This window comes from Hemibagrus wyckioides, linkage group LG20 (assembly GCF_019097595.1).
Source record: "Hemibagrus wyckioides isolate EC202008001 linkage group LG20, SWU_Hwy_1.0, whole genome shotgun sequence".
NCBI lineage: Eukaryota > Metazoa > Chordata > Actinopteri > Siluriformes > Bagridae > Hemibagrus > Hemibagrus wyckioides.
In genome coordinates this window covers 11944136-11960280 of record NC_080729.1, presented here as the reverse complement: position 1 = coordinate 11960280, position 16145 = coordinate 11944136, and positions in this window count along the sequence as shown.

The window sequence follows — 16145 nt, the reverse complement described above, 5'->3', positions numbered from 1 at the left end:
ATCACCATGAATATCACTACAGACAAAACTACAAAATCAACTACAACCAATCATGGCAAATAGCAAATTATATACCTAGTGGTAATTTGCCATAACCAATCCACCTTCTGGCATGTTTGTGGGAGTAAGCCAACTAAAGAACACAGAGGAAATGAAATTAAAATTATTTTTCTAAATGTTTAATTTATAGGAACTTCCCAACTTACAAATATAACATCCACAATGGAAACCATAATGACTAGAGCAAAGAGCCCTTTCAACACCGAAACAACATCAACATCTGAGAATGTCACTACAGACGAAACTACAACATCAAGTACAACTAACCATGGTAAAAAGCAAATTATATACCTAGTGGTAATTTGTCATAGCTGATCCACCATCTGGCATGTTGGTGAGAGTATACATTCACGGACACAGGACAAATGAATGGCCTATATGACCAAATGCTAAAAAATGTTTTGAGAAATGATCAATTAAACACACTTTCCAAAAGAACACTCTCCTGAGCTGTTCCTGATCTGCATAGCATCAATGTGTTCCCCTGACAGTAGACAAATTACTATACTGACTTTACTTTACAAATAATAAGACTTATACATTTCAAATAATAATTCATGTAAAAAGTAGGTTTCATATTGTTAAGAACTCACCAAGTTACCACCACAACAATCACAGTGACAACAATGACAATCATTATTATTATTATTATTATTATTATTATTATTATTATTATTATTACTTTTATTATTATTATTTCTTCTAACAGAAACCAGCTTGTTTGAAAACACAGCAACCACTATAACAGGATCTAACTCAGGCTTGTCTACAACACCAGAACATCAGACTACTCAGTCCCTTACTCCTGAATTCACATCCTCCCTCAATCCAGAGAAAACTTATCAGACTTCACATCAGACAGCTACATCAAGCACTACTAGAGGGAAAGGTAGCATTACCTTCTGAATCTACATGAATGCATCTACATGAATGCATCTACTGAATGTAGACATGGTGATGATTTGTTGGGAAATGAAAAAAAAATGGCAGTGGAAAAAGAAAGAAAGAAAGAAAGAAAGAAAGAAAGAAAGAAAGAAAGAAAGAAAGAAAGAAAGAAAGAAAGAAAGAAAGAAAGAAAGAAAGAAAGAAAGAAAGAAAGAAAGAAAGAAAGAAAGAAAGAAATTGTGCTCTTTTGTTTAAATTTTGTTTTATAACCCTAATTTTGTACCTAACCATAGCCTTGGTGTGATCTTAAGTGTCAGATCATGTTACATCATGTTAAATTTTACAATGGAAAAATAATATTGAACACTTTATTTTTCCATTACAGAAACTCCTGGTAATACTTTCACCCCATTAGATGGCAGCAGCACACAGACCAAAGAGTCCCGTCCACATTCACCAGGTAAAACAGATATTTAGAAGACAGGTGTTAAAAAAAGTCACTGTTCCTTTATCAAAACATTGTCACCAATTATTTTAATATTAAATGTCTGCCTATGTGCTCCTTAAATAAAATCAATATAATAATGATGATGATGATGTTGTTTACTCCTTCTTCTTCTAACAGAAACCAGCTTGTTTGAAGATACAGCCACCACTATAACTGGCTCTAATTCACACCTGTCTACAACTCCAGAACTTCAGACTACCCAGTCAATTACTCCTGATTTCACATCCTCCCTCAATCCAGAGAACACATATCCAACTTCATATCAGACTCCTACATCAAGCACTAGCTCCACTAGAGAGAGAGGTAGCATCAGACTATTTTTACATAAATGGCATGTTGAGCATAAACACATCCATGTTTATTTTCCATCACATTCCATAACATAATTAATAACAGTCATGCTCTACTGAATCTAGACATGTTGCTGATTTGTTGAAAAAAAAAGGGTCAGTGGAAAGAAAGAAAGAAAGAAAGAAAGAAAGAAAGAAAGAAAGAAAGAAAGAAAGAAAGAAAGAAAGAAAGAAAGAAAGAAAGAAAGAAAGAAAGAAAATGTCTGCCTACATGCTCTTTAAGTAAAATGTATGTAATGATGATGATGATGAAGATGATGATGTTTTTTTCCTCCTATCTCTAACAGAAACCAGCTTGTTTGAAGATACATCCACCACTATAACTGTCTCTAACCCAGGCCTGTCTACAACCCCAGAACATCAGACTGATTTCACATCCTCCCTTAATCCAGAGAACACATATCAGACTTCATATCAGACCACTACATCAAGCACTACCACCACTGGAGGGAAAGGTAGCATCAGACTACTTTTACATGAATGGCATGTTGATCATAAACACATCCAAATTTGTTTTCCACACTTATCATCACATTACATAATAAATATAGTCAGAATATATTCAATGTAGACATGCTGCTGATTTGTTGGAAAATGGTCAGTAGAGAAAGAAAGAAAGAAAGAAAGAAAGAAAGAAAGAAAGAAAGAAAGAAAGAAAGAAAGAAAGAAAGAAAGAAAGAAAGAAAGAAAGAAAGAAAGAAAGAAAGAAAGAAAGAAAGAAAGAAAGAAATTGTGCTCTTTTGGTTACATTTTGTTTTATAACCCTAATTTTGTACCTAACCATAGCCTTGGTGTGATCTTAAGTGTCAGATCATGTTACATCATGTTAAATTTTATAATGGAAAAATAATATTGAACACTTTACTTTTCCATTACAGAAACTCCTGGTAATACTTTCACCCCATTAGATGGCAGCAGCACACAGACCAAAGAGTCCCGTCCACATTCACCAGGTAAAACAGATATTTAGAAGACAGGTGTTAAAAAAGTCACTGTTCCTTTATCAAAACATTGTCACCAATTATTTTAATATTAAATGTCTGCCTATGTGCTCCTTAAATAAAATCAATATAATAATGATGATGATGATGTTGTTTACTCCTTCTTCTTCTAACAGAAACCAGCTTGTTTGAAGATACAGCCACCACTATAACTGGCTCTAATTCACACCTGTCTACAACCCCAGAACTTCAGACTACCCAGTCAATTACTCCTGATTTCACATCCTCCCTCAATCCAGAGAACACATATCCAACTTCATATCAGACTCCTACATCAAGCACTAGCTCCACTAGAGAGAAAGGTAGCATCAGACTATTTTTACATAAATGGCATGTTGAGCATAAACACATCCATGCTTATTTTCCATCACATTCCATCACATAATTAATAACAGTCATGCTCTACTGAATCTAGACATGTTGCTGATTTGTTGAAAAAAAAAGGTCAATGGAAAAAAGAAAGAAAGAAAGAAAGAAAGAAAGAAAGAAAGAAAGAAAGAAAGAAAGAAAGAAAGAAAGAAAGAAAGAAAGAAAGAAAGATGTCTGCCTACATGCTCTTTAAGTAAAATGTATGTAATGATGATGATGATGAAGATGAAAGAAAATTCAATTCAATTCAATTCATTTTGTATAGCGTCTTTTACAATGAACATTGTCTCAAAGCAGCTTTACAAAAGAAGAAAAACAGAGAATAACTAAATAACTATAAATAAGAATAAATCAATAAATTGAATAATTAAACCATTTTATCCCTAATGAGCAAGCCTGTGGCGACGGTGGCAAGGAAAAACTCCCTGGGATGGAATAAGGAAGAAATCTTGAGAGGAACCAGGCTCAGAAGGGAACCCATCCTCATTTGGGTGACACTAAACAGTAAATAGCATAACTGTAGCTGATTACTGTCCTTTCTACAACAGTAATCAATGGCCCATGAGGAACTATTAGGTCATTGTAGTTTCTAAGGTCATTATATACACTAATTCTTTGCTGACACAAGCTGTCACATGAAATGGCAGATCTGTGATGGTGTGAAGTCCCCAAGTGGCTCTGTCCATGGCTGTCTCCTGGTTCACACAGATCCATCCACAGCATCAGTGGGCACCACCAAGTGACGAGACTCCGACCAGGGGTAGGGCAGTGGTCACAGTGGAAACTAGCAAACACTGGGAGCTCAGGAGTGGGGTGTATAGCTTGACAGAGAGAGAAAGAGAAAGATATAAGATTATGTAAAAAGTACAGGCAGGGACTCCAGCAAGACTAGCTATGACAGCATAACTAAAAGGAAGAGCCAGAAGGTGACAGACATGAAGGCTTCCCGGGACATAAAGCGTCCAACCACTTCACAGTCAGCAAACCTGAGCGACTTGTGAGGGTGGTAAGATGACAGCATCCAAACATCCCAGTACACCAAACACTCTATGCCCATGGACCTTCCAGATCTGCTCCTTTACCTAAGAACTATATATTAAAAGCTTGACTAAACAAATGTGTCTTCAGCCTAGACTTAAACATTGAGACTGTGTCTGAATCCCGAACACTAATTGGAAGGCTGTTCCATAACTTTGGGGCTTTGAAAGAAAAAGTTCTGCCCCCTGCTGTAGCCTTTGCTACATGAGGTACTAGCAAGTAACCAGCACCCTTTGATCGGAGTAGGCGTGGCGGATCATAAAAGACTAAATATCGCTCAAGTACTGCGGCGCGAGACCATTTAGTACTTAATTAGTAACAGTATTTTATAATCAATGCGAAATTTGACTGGGAGCCAATGCAGTGTGGCTAAAATAGGAGTGATGTGTTCATATCTTCTGGTTCTAGTTAGGACTCTAGCTGCTGCATTCTGGACTAACTGCAGCTTGTTCATGCTCCTACTGGAACATCCAGACAGTAAGGCATTACAATAATCCAACCAAGAGGTAACAAAAGCATGAACTAGTTTCTCTGCATCACGAAGTGACATCATATTTCTTATCTTAGCAATATTTCTGAGATGGAAGAAGGCTACCCGAGTGATATTATCTACATGAGCTTCAAACGAAAGACCAGAGGCAATAATCACACCAAGATCGTTTACTGCTGGACAAGATGAAACCGAAAGACCATCCACCGTTACTTAATCAGAAAGCTCACTTCTAGCTGCATGTGGTCCTAGTACTAGCACCTCTGTCTTGTCCAAATTCAGCAGGAGGAAGTTAGTGACCATCCAATATCTAATGTCCTTTACACATTCTTCTATCTTAATAAGTTGGTGTCTCTCATCTGACTTAGATGAAACATATAGCTGTGTGTCATCGGCGTAACAGTGGAAGCTAATACCATGTTTATGAATAATTGCACCAAGGGGTAGCATATATAGGGAGAAAAGCAGTGGGCCTAAAACAGAACCTTGTGGAACACCAAACATAACCTTGGTATGCATAGAGAAGTCACCATCTAGATCTACAAACTGATAACGGTCAGTCAAATAAGACCTGAGCCAGGAGAGGGCTGTTCCTTTAACACCAACAACATGTTCAAGCCTATCAAGTAGAACAGTGTGGTCAATGGTGTCAAAAGCTGCACTAAGATCCAGTAGCACCAGTAAGGAGACACAACCCTGATCAGAAGCCAGTAACAGGTCATTTACCACTTTAACCAGTGCTGTCTCTGTGCTATGATGAGGTCTAAATCCTGACTGATACATTTCATAAATGTTATTTCTATGCAGGTATGAACATAACTGCTGTGCTACAGCCTTTTCTAGGATCTTAGAGATAAAGGGCAGGTTTGATATTGGTCTATAGTTAGACAGCTGACAGCGGTCAAGGTCCATTTTTTTAATCAAAGGTTTGATAACTGCTAGCTTCAAAGATTTAGGCACATAGCCAGTGCTTAGGGAAGAATTAATAATATTTAGAAGGGGTTTGGTAGCTACTGGTAGTATCTGTTTAAGGAAAGGCATGGGTAAAGGATCTAGGATGCAGGTAGAAAGTTTTGAAGAGGAAATTAGTGAAATTAGATCAGGCTCTTGAAGTGGAGTGAAGCACTCTAAGCTCTGATCAGAAATAGCTATATTATCTAAAGAATTTTCTAACAAATAATTTGGTTTTAAATTAATAGTCTGAATTTTTTGCCTGATATTGGCAATTTTTTCACTGAAAAAATTCATGAAGTCATTGCTGCTAAATATAGATAGTGTGCGCTTTTCTACAGTGGTTTTATTCCTAGTTAGTTTTGCTACAATACTAAATAAAAATTTAGGATTGTTTTTGTTATTTTCGATTAGGGCAGAAAGATATGCTGATCTAGCAGCACTAAGAGAATTTTTGTATCTCAGAAGGCTTTCCTTCCACACTAACTGAAATACTGCTAATTTACTTTGATGGAATACCCTTGACACTGTAGCTCCACTTAAATGGAAAATAATTAAAGAGAAGAAACTAGCACCCTGGTACAATGACCACACACGAGCTTTAAAACAATCAGCTAGGTAACTAGAATGTAAATGGTGGCGAACCAATCATGCGAGATAATTCTGGGAGACTATTGGTAAATCTCTCTGCAGTAACAGATGTAAATGTACGCTTAAAATGTACATTTTGTAAAATGTCTGCCTACATGCTCTTTAAATAAAATGTATGTAATGATGATGATGATGATGAAGATGATAATGATGATGTTTTTTTCCTCCTATCTCTAACAGAAACCAGCTTGTTTGAAGATACAGCCACCACTATAACTGTCTCTAACTCAGGCCTGTCTACAACCCCAGAACATCAGACTGATTTCACATCCTCCCTTAATCCAGAGAACACATATCAGACCACTACATCAAGCACTACCACCACTGGAGGGAAAGGTAGCATCAGACTACTTTTACATGAATGGCATGTTGATCATAAACACACGCAAATTTGTTTCCACACATATCATCACATAACATAATAAAAATTAGTCAGAATCTATTGAATCTAGACATGTTGCTGATTTGTTGGAAAATGGTCAGTGAAGAAAGAAAGAAAGAAAGAAAGAAAGAAAGAAAGAAAGAAAGAAAGAAAGAAAGAAAGAAAGAAAGAGTTTATAAGTATATTAGTTTATAATTCTTCACTCTAAATTCTTCCCGAACTGTAGCCTTGGTATGTTCTTAGATGTCAAAGGTATAAGATCATGTTATGTCATGTTAATTTTTTGATGGAAATATAGGCTTCTAAGATTGAACACTACTTTTCCATTACAGAAACTCCTGGTAATACTTTCAGCCCATTAGATGTTCCTTTATCAAAACATTGTCACCAATTATTTTAATATTAAATGTCTGTCTACATGCTCCTTAAATAAAATCAATATAATGATGATGATGATGTTGTTTACTCTTTCTTCTTCTAACAGAAACCAGCTTGTTTGAAGATACAGCCACCACTATAACTGGCTCTAATTCACACCTGTCTACAACCCCAGAACATCAGACTACCCAGTCACTTACTCCTGCTTTCACATCCTCCCTCAATCCAGAGAACACATATCAGACTTCATATCAGACTCCTACATCAAGCACTAGCACCATCAGAAGAAAAGGTAGCGTCAATCAGTCCGTCAGTCAGTCAGGGAGGGAGGGAGCATGAGAGAGAGAGAGAGACTTTGACTTTTGATGGTCATTTATTAAATCCAATTATTCATTCACTTTAGCAGCACATTACACAAGGGAAATTGAATAAATAAATAGATAAATAATTAAATAAATAAAGTAGTCCATTTATGAAGATAGATAAACAAATAAATAAATAAATAAATAAATGGCACATCAAAAACCTAGTTAAAAAACTATGAAAATACACAGGAAGTTAAAAAAATGTTCATCCAAACTCACATGCAAACAGCAGTTCATCATTTAAAACAGTGCACACGGCTCCCCCATAACACCACATCAGCTGGAACTTTTCAAGGTCATTCATACTTTTATAAAAGTTGAAATCAACAAAGACCCTTGTTTTGACCAGTCTCTGAAAGATTACAGTAACATCATGTTGTGTGTTCTGTGTCACTCTGTTCTTTCTGCTAGTGTAGATGGCCAGTTTCGCCTGGCCCAGGATAAAATTGACCAGCTGACACTTGAACTTTTCTTTTCTGGTGTATTTAAAACCAAGGATAAAAACCTGTGGGGTAAAAACCGTGTTAAAACACTCAAAGACACTCACTAAAACACTAAAAAGTGGACGAAGTCTAAAACAGTTCATAAAAGCATGAAACACTGTCTCCCTCTGTAAACAAAAAGGACATTCATGTGTGACCTCTGGGTTTAAAATACAGATAAAAGCATTAACAGAGACAATGCCATGCAGTACTCTCCACTGCAGGTCACCTGTTCTTTTAGTTAACGGTGGTTTGTACAATGTTCGCCACTCTGGCTTTACATCATCATTCAGCCCAAGGACACTGCGCCAGGGCGTGTCTGCCCTCCCGTCTAGCCATCTCTTGTAAACTTTTCCACACAGTTTGTAGAGGCTCTTACCCGAGGCTGGGTTAAAACCTATAGCTGTTCTTTCCCCATCTCCGAGGAGGGGACCTGAGACCTCTGACAGATTAGGTACAAGAGAAAGAACTGGATTGGGCTCACCTTCCTCAGAGCTGACCAGCCCAGCGCAGTAGTCCCTGAGCTGCATGCGCTCTTCAGATGTAAGTGCTGACCTCCACCTCTGTAAAAGCTGTGCAACCACAAGTACAGACTTTACCCCTAGCTTTGTTGCTACATCGTCTGAGTGAGCAAAGTCCGGTCCTGACAGTTGCACCAACTGTCGTAGTGTTACAGTCCTTGTGGAGATCAATGCTCTGGTTAAGGCTGGAGAGATCCTGCTGGTGACATCCAGCCGAGCGCCATGGATGAGAGGTTCATCGAGAAGCCAGCACAGTGGCAAACAATCTTCCTTCTGCAATCTGAACTGGTTAAAAACTTGATAAAAAATACCTTGATAAAAAGCTGGTAATCCAGTTAAGCTTAGTTGCTTTGTGTCCATTAAAAACAGTGACCTGTCCAGACCCCATCCTCCCACTGTGCGTAGTATTCCGTTCGCAGCTGCTTTCCATGAGAGGTTCTCTGGGCCAGTGAGGAGCTTCTGTACATGACAAAGATGAAAGGCCACAGTCCTGCTGGATAAGTGGATAAGTCCTTGTCCGCTCTCTTCCTTGGGTAGGTATAGAATGCTTTGTGGTAACCAGTGCAGCTTGTCCCTGAAGAAGTCCACCATCATGGCCTGCAGGTCTGCTAGTAGTTTGGGAGGGGGGTCAATACAGGCCAGTCTGTGCCATAACATTGAAGCAACTAGATTATTTATAACCAAAGTTCTGCCCTTATATGACATCTTTGGAACAAGCCATTTCCATTTATTCAGACGTCCTTTTAGCTTTTCACTTATGCCTTCCCAGTTTTTCTTAACATAGCTGCTGTCTCCCAGGTACACTCCCAAATATTTAAAACCACCTGTTCTCCAGGTCAAATTATCCGGGAGACATGGTTCCCCACTTTTCCAATCCCCGACTAAAATGGCTTCACTTTTGTTCCAGTTTACTTTTGCAGAAGATATCACATTAAACTTAATTATGATGTCAGTTAAAATATCAATATCTCTTTGTTCAGTCACCATCACAACAACATCAGCAGCATAGGCAGAAACACAGTATGGGGTATTAGACCTTGGTATAGACAGACCAGAAATCTTGCTTCTTATCTGACATAGTAAAGGTTCTATGGCTAGGGCGTATAACATGCCAGACAGAGAGCAGCCCTGCCTAATACCCCTATACACTTTAAAAGGCACAGATAAACCACCGTTAACTTTCAGTATGCTCTCAATGTCGCTGTACAGCACCTGGATCATGGCCTTGAACCCGGAGTTGAACCCAAAATTCTCTAACGCCCTCCACAAATACTGGTGTTCAACCCAGTCGAAAGCCTTCTCCTGGTCTATGAAAATAAGACCAGTCTTCAGCCCCAATAGCCTAGAGACATCCAAAATGTCACGAATTAAGTGTACATTGTCGTGGATAGACCTGCCAGGCACACAGTACGTCTGGTCAAAGTGGATGACTTGCTCCATCACCTTTCCTAGCTTTTGAGAGCACCTTGCAGTCTGTGCAGAGTAAGGAGACAGGGTGCCAGTTCCTAAGGTCAGTCTGATCTCCCTTCTTTGGGAGTAGGGTCAGGACTGCTCTACGGCTACTCAGCGGCAGTCTGCCTTCGCTTATGCTCGCCTTCAACACTTCCAGCAAGTCCTGCCCTATCACTGACCAGAAAGCCTTAAAAAACTCCACCGAAAGCCCATCGATTCCAGGTGACCGCCCATTTTGCATGCTGTTGATTGCAACCTCCTACTCATCGAGGGTCAGCTCCCTGTCCAGTTCCCGAGCTGAATCACCGGTTATTTTAGGAAGATTCTTGACAAAATCTTCCTCCACCTCCTGCACAGCTGCAAGCTCACTCCTGTACAGCTTTGAGTAAAAGCTGACTGTCTGCTTGCGAATTTCAGTGGGATCAGTTACAAGCTCCCCTGAATCTGTACGCAAAGCATGTATGAACCTTTTCTGTCCATTTTTTTTCTCAAGACTAAAGAAGAACTTGGAAGGAGTGTCCATCTCTGTTACGCTTTTAAAGCGCCCCCTGCACTGTTGTGTCCAACAACTCACCCAACGCATGTTTTTTCTTTTTGAGAGCCTCAATATGGCCTCGATTTCCTGTGGACTCCACCAAACCCTGGAGTTCCACTACCTCAATCTCTAGAGCTCTAAGTGATCTGGTGATGTCCTTAGTCACATTGTGAGCATACTGTTGACAAAACATTTGAATGTGCACTTTTGCCACATCCAACCAATCTTGCAGTGATGTAAAAGTCAGCTTCTGGAGCCTAAAAGCATGCCAAAAGAAAATAAAACTCTCTCTAAAATTAATATCATCTAAAAGAGCAGCATTAAAATGCCAGTAGGCACTACGTGGCTTTATATTGCTTTTCTTAAAAGTGCACTGTACCATAAAATGATCCGAAAAGCCCACAGGATAAATAACACAGGACCTAAAAATATTCAGCTAATGTTTAAAAGTGTAAAAATGATCAAGCCTTGCTAGTGAGAGGAGGTTCTCTTTGCAATGGGACCAGGTGTATTGTCTCTCTGTTTCATGAAAAGCCCTGCAAACATCACTCAGGTCATGTGTTGCAATTAACTCACACAGGCGTTTGCGAGAGGCAGCATGAGGTTCTAAATGGTTCCTATCTAAAACGTCTTCAGTGCAGTTAAAATCCCCACCAATGATTAAAACTTCACTCTGACTACAGGAACCAATGACAGTGCTTAAAATATTTAAGAACACCATTCTCTCCACACTTAGGGTGGGAGCGTACACACAAATAAAAACAAAAATCTCGTTCTCATAACACGCCCGCACTTTTAAAAGCCTGCCTTTTAAAACTTCTTCAACATCATAAGACTGTGGGCTAAAAGACGGTGAAAATAAAAGAGCAACACCACCGCTAAGAGAGGTATTGTGACTTAAAAACACAAGTCCCTTCCACTCGCTTGCCCAGTCTGAGGAGTTTCCGGGATCGCTATGAGTTTCCTGCAGGAAAACAACATCCGCGTGCTTGTGTCTCACCGTCTCATACACTGCCGCTCTCTTTCTGTGGTCCCTGGCACCATTGATGTTAAGGGTTATGGCAGTGATAGCACTCATTATTAAATAATAAAATGTCACCCACATAATGCAATCAATCAGTTGGTTAAGCATTACAGAGCTCAGTAGTCTATAAAGAACCTTCAGTGTTCTTCCTAAGTTTGGTCACTATGGCCTTCAGACGATAGATTTCAGTTTTTTCAAACACACCACACCGCATTAACTTTTTAACATCACAAACAAACTGTTCAGTGTCTGGGAAAAATTCTTCAATATTCACTGACCTTTTGCCCTTGGTGTTTTTTAAAAACGCTGATATTTCTGCTGGTGTGTAGACCATCTCCCTTTCGTCTGACTGTGAGCACTGTGACCAACTTGAGTCCGTGGAGCCACCATCACTTTCTTCCACGTCAGACTCGTGTTTCTTAGCCTGCTTGTTGCTCCTGCTTTTAGATTTTTTCTTACGCTTAGGGGGACTTTAAAAACAGGTTCTGCTTCCATCTCAGCATCTGTACCTCCATTATCGAGACTGTCCCGTTCCTCCACCTGGCTTATCTGCAAGGGGGGCTCAGATGTTGTTTCGCCCATCTCTTTATCACTTTTCGCAGGATCAGATGCTCCTGCTTTGTCCCCTGCAGGTTTTGCCACAGTAGCACCAGGGTTGCCTCCGCTGAGCCCGGTCTCAACCGCAGGGGGAACGGTCATGACGGGATCCAGCATGGAGGAGGCAGCAGCTATGGGCTTAACCGCAGGAGGGTCAGCTGTAACAGACTCAGCCACTGGAGAAACCGATACAGAGGGCCCATCTTCCTCAGTATCACCACTGTGCACATTTGGCCTAGTCTGCTCAGCCTGCCTGTCTGTCGCCCCGTCTTTTTTAACCTTCTCTGGACATGCACGAACCAAGTGTCCTGTTTCACCACAGTTGAAACATTTCATGCCAGAGTCAGTAGTCACAAAAACAGTGTAGTCAAAGCCATCCACGCTAAATTTCATCGCTAAGTCCAGCTCCTCCACGCCATTATTTAGCACCATGTACACCAGTCTCCTAAAGGAAACTATCTTTGAGTTTCTTAACTCTGGTGCTTTACTGCCCATGTGGATCTTTCTTATAGGAGAGACCATTTTGCCATAGCGGGAGAGCTCTTTAGCAATGGTGTCATTTTTCAAGAAAGGAGGAATGTTTGACAAAATTATTTTCGATGGAGTACTGAGAGGAAGCACCGTTACCAGGGAATCATTAATGACCACTTTCTGTTTAACAATCTCATTCACTTTGTTCAAAGAGTTCAGAAAAAGCACAATAGCACTGTTCATACAGGAGGCAGCTAAAATGTTGCTGTACCCTACCACCTTCCCGCACACACCGCACATGCGCCCAAACACACACGCGCCCAAACACACACACACGCACACTAACACACAAACACACAAACACGCAAACCAAACAACAACAAAAAATTAAATGAATTGCCAAAAAAGACAAAGACAAGTTTTGAAATCGCTCGCAAACTCGCTCACGACGCTCAGCTCGCTCATTCACATCCGCGCATGCGCAGAGAGAGAGAGAGAGAGAGAGAGAGAGAGAGAGAGAGAGAAAGAAAGAAAGAAAGAAAGAAAGAAAGAAAGAAAGAAAGAAAGAAAGAAAGAAAGAAAGAAAGAAAGATGGTGCTCTTTTGGTTACATTTTGTTTTATCACTCAACCCTAATTTTGTCCCTAACTGTAACCTTGGTATCTTCTTAGATGTCAAAAGTTAAAGATCATGTTACATCATGTTAAATTTTATGATGGAGAAATAAGCTTCTAATAGAAGCAGAAGCACCTTTCAGCTCATTAATTGGCAGCAGCACACAGACCAACGAGTCCCATCAATATTGACAAAGTAAAACAGATATTTAGGAGAAAAATGTTTGAAAAAAAGTCAATAGTCTGTGGCTATATCAAATGATTGTCATCAATTATTTTTAATATTAAATGTCTGCCTACATGCTGTTTAAATAAAATGTATGTAATGATGGTGATGTTTTTTTTCCCTCCTATCTCTAACAGAAACCAGCTTGTTTGAAGATACAGCCACCACTACAACTGACTCTAACTCAGGCCTGTCTACAACCACAGAACATCAGACTACTCAGTCACTTACTCCTGATTTCACATCCTCCCTTAATCCAGAGAACACATATCAGACTTCATATCAGACCACTACATCAAGCACTACCACCACTGGAGGGAAAGGTAGCATCAGACTACTTTTACATGAATGGCATGTTGATCATAAACACATCCAAATTTGTTTCCACACTTATCACATAACATAATAAATATTAGTCAGAATCTATTGAATCTATACATGTTGCTGATTTGTTGGAAAATGGTCAGTGAAAGAAAGAAAGAAAGAAAGAAAGAAAGAAAGAAAGAAAGAAAGAAAGAAAGAAAGAAAGAAAGAAAGAAAGAAAGAAAGAAAATGTCTGCCTACATGATCTTTAAATAAAATGTATGTAATGATGATTATGATGATGATGGAGATGATGATGATGTTTTTTTCCTCCTATCTCTAACAGAAACCAGCTTGTTTGAAGATACATCCACCACTATAACTGACTCTAACTCAGGCCTGTCTACAACCCCAGAACATCAGAATACTCAGTCACTTACTCCTGATTTCACATCCTCCCTTAATCCAGAGAACACATATCAGACTTCATATCAGACCACTACATCAAGCACTACCACCACTGGAGGGAAAGGTAGCATCAGACTACTTTTACATGAATGGCATGTTGATCATAAACACATCCAAATTTGTTTCCACACTTATCATCACATTACATAATAAACATTAGTCAGAATCTATTGAATCTAGACATGTTGCTGATTTGTTAGAAAATGGTCAGTGGAGAAAGAAAGAAAGAAAGAAAGAAAGAAAGAAAGAAAGAAAGAAAGAAAGAAAGAAAGAAAGAAAGAAAGAAAGAAAGAAAGAAAGAAAGAAAGAAAGAAAGAAAGAAAGAAAGAAAGAAAGAAAGAAAGAAAGAAAGAAAGAAAGAAAGAAAGAAATGCTGCTCATTCGGTTAAATTTTGTTTTATAACCCTTAACCCTAATTTTGTCCCTAACTGTAGCCTTGGTATCATCTTAGATGTCTTAAGTGTCAGATCATGTTACATCATTGTTTGAAGATACAGCCACCACTATAGCTGGCTCTAACTCAGGACTGTCTACAACCCCAGAACATCAGACTACCCAGTCAATTACTTTTGAGAAAGAATTATTTTTAGAATTATTATTTTTCCAATTATTTTTGATATAGTAATAATATATTTTTAATACATGTCTACTGAATGTAGACATGTTGCTGATTTGTTGAAAAAAAAAATGGTCAGTGGAAGAAAGAAAGAAAGAAAGAAAGAAAGAAAGAAAGAAAGAAAGAAAGAAAGAAAGAAAGAAAGAAAGAAAGAAAGAAAGAAAGATTTTTTCTTTAGATTTTGTTTTATAATTCTTAACTCTAAATTCTTCCCTAACTTTAGCTTTGGTATCTTCTTAGATGTCAAAGGTGTAAGATCATACTATGTCATGTTAATTTTTTTGATGGAAATATAGGCTTCTAATATTGAACACTACTTTTCCATTACAGAAACTCCTGGTAATACTTTCAGCCCATTAGATGGTAGTAGCATACAGACCAAAGAGTCCCGTCCACATTCACCAGGTAAAACAGATATTTAGAAGCCAAGTGTTAAAAAAAAGTCACTGTTCCTTTATCAGAACATTGTCACCAATTATTTAAATATTAAATGTCTGCCTACATGCTCCTTAAATAAAATGTATGTAATGATGATGATGATGATGTTTTTTTCCTCCTTCTTCTAGCAGACACCAGCTTGTTTGAAGATACAGCCACCACTATAACTGGCTCTTACTCAGGCCTGTCTACAACCCCAGAACTTCAGACTACCCAGTCAATTACTCCTGATTTCACATCCTCCCTCAATCCAGAGAACACATATCCAACTTCATATCAGACTCCTACATCAAGCACTAGCTCCACTAGAGAGAGAGGTAGCATCAGACTATTTTTACATAAATGGCATGTTGAGCATAAACACATCCATGTTTATTTTCCATCACATAATTAATAACAGTCATGCTCTACTGAATCTAGACATGTTGCTGATTTGTTGAAAAAAAAAGTCAATGGAAAAAAGAAAGAAAGAAAGAAAGAAAGAAAGAAAGAAAGAAAGAAAGAAAGAAAGAAAGAAAGAAAGAAAGAAAATGTCTGTCTACATGCTCTTTAAATAAAATGTATTTAATGATGATGATGATGATGAAGATGATGATGATGATGATGTTTTTTTCCTCCTATCTCTAACAGAAACCAGCTTGTTTGAAGATACATCCACCACTATAACTGACTCTAACTCAGGCCTGTCTACAACCACAGAACATCAGACTGCTCAGTCACTTACTTCTGATTTCACATCCTCCCTTAATCCAGAGAACACATATCAGACTTCATATCAGACCACTACATCAAGCACTACCACCACTGGAGGGAAAGGTAGCATCAGACTACTTTTACATGAATGGCATGTTGATCATAAACACATCCAAATTTGTTTTCCACACTTATCATCACATAACATAATAAATATTAGTCAGAATCTACTGAATGTAGACATGTTACTGATTTGTTGGAAAATGGTCAGTCCAAAA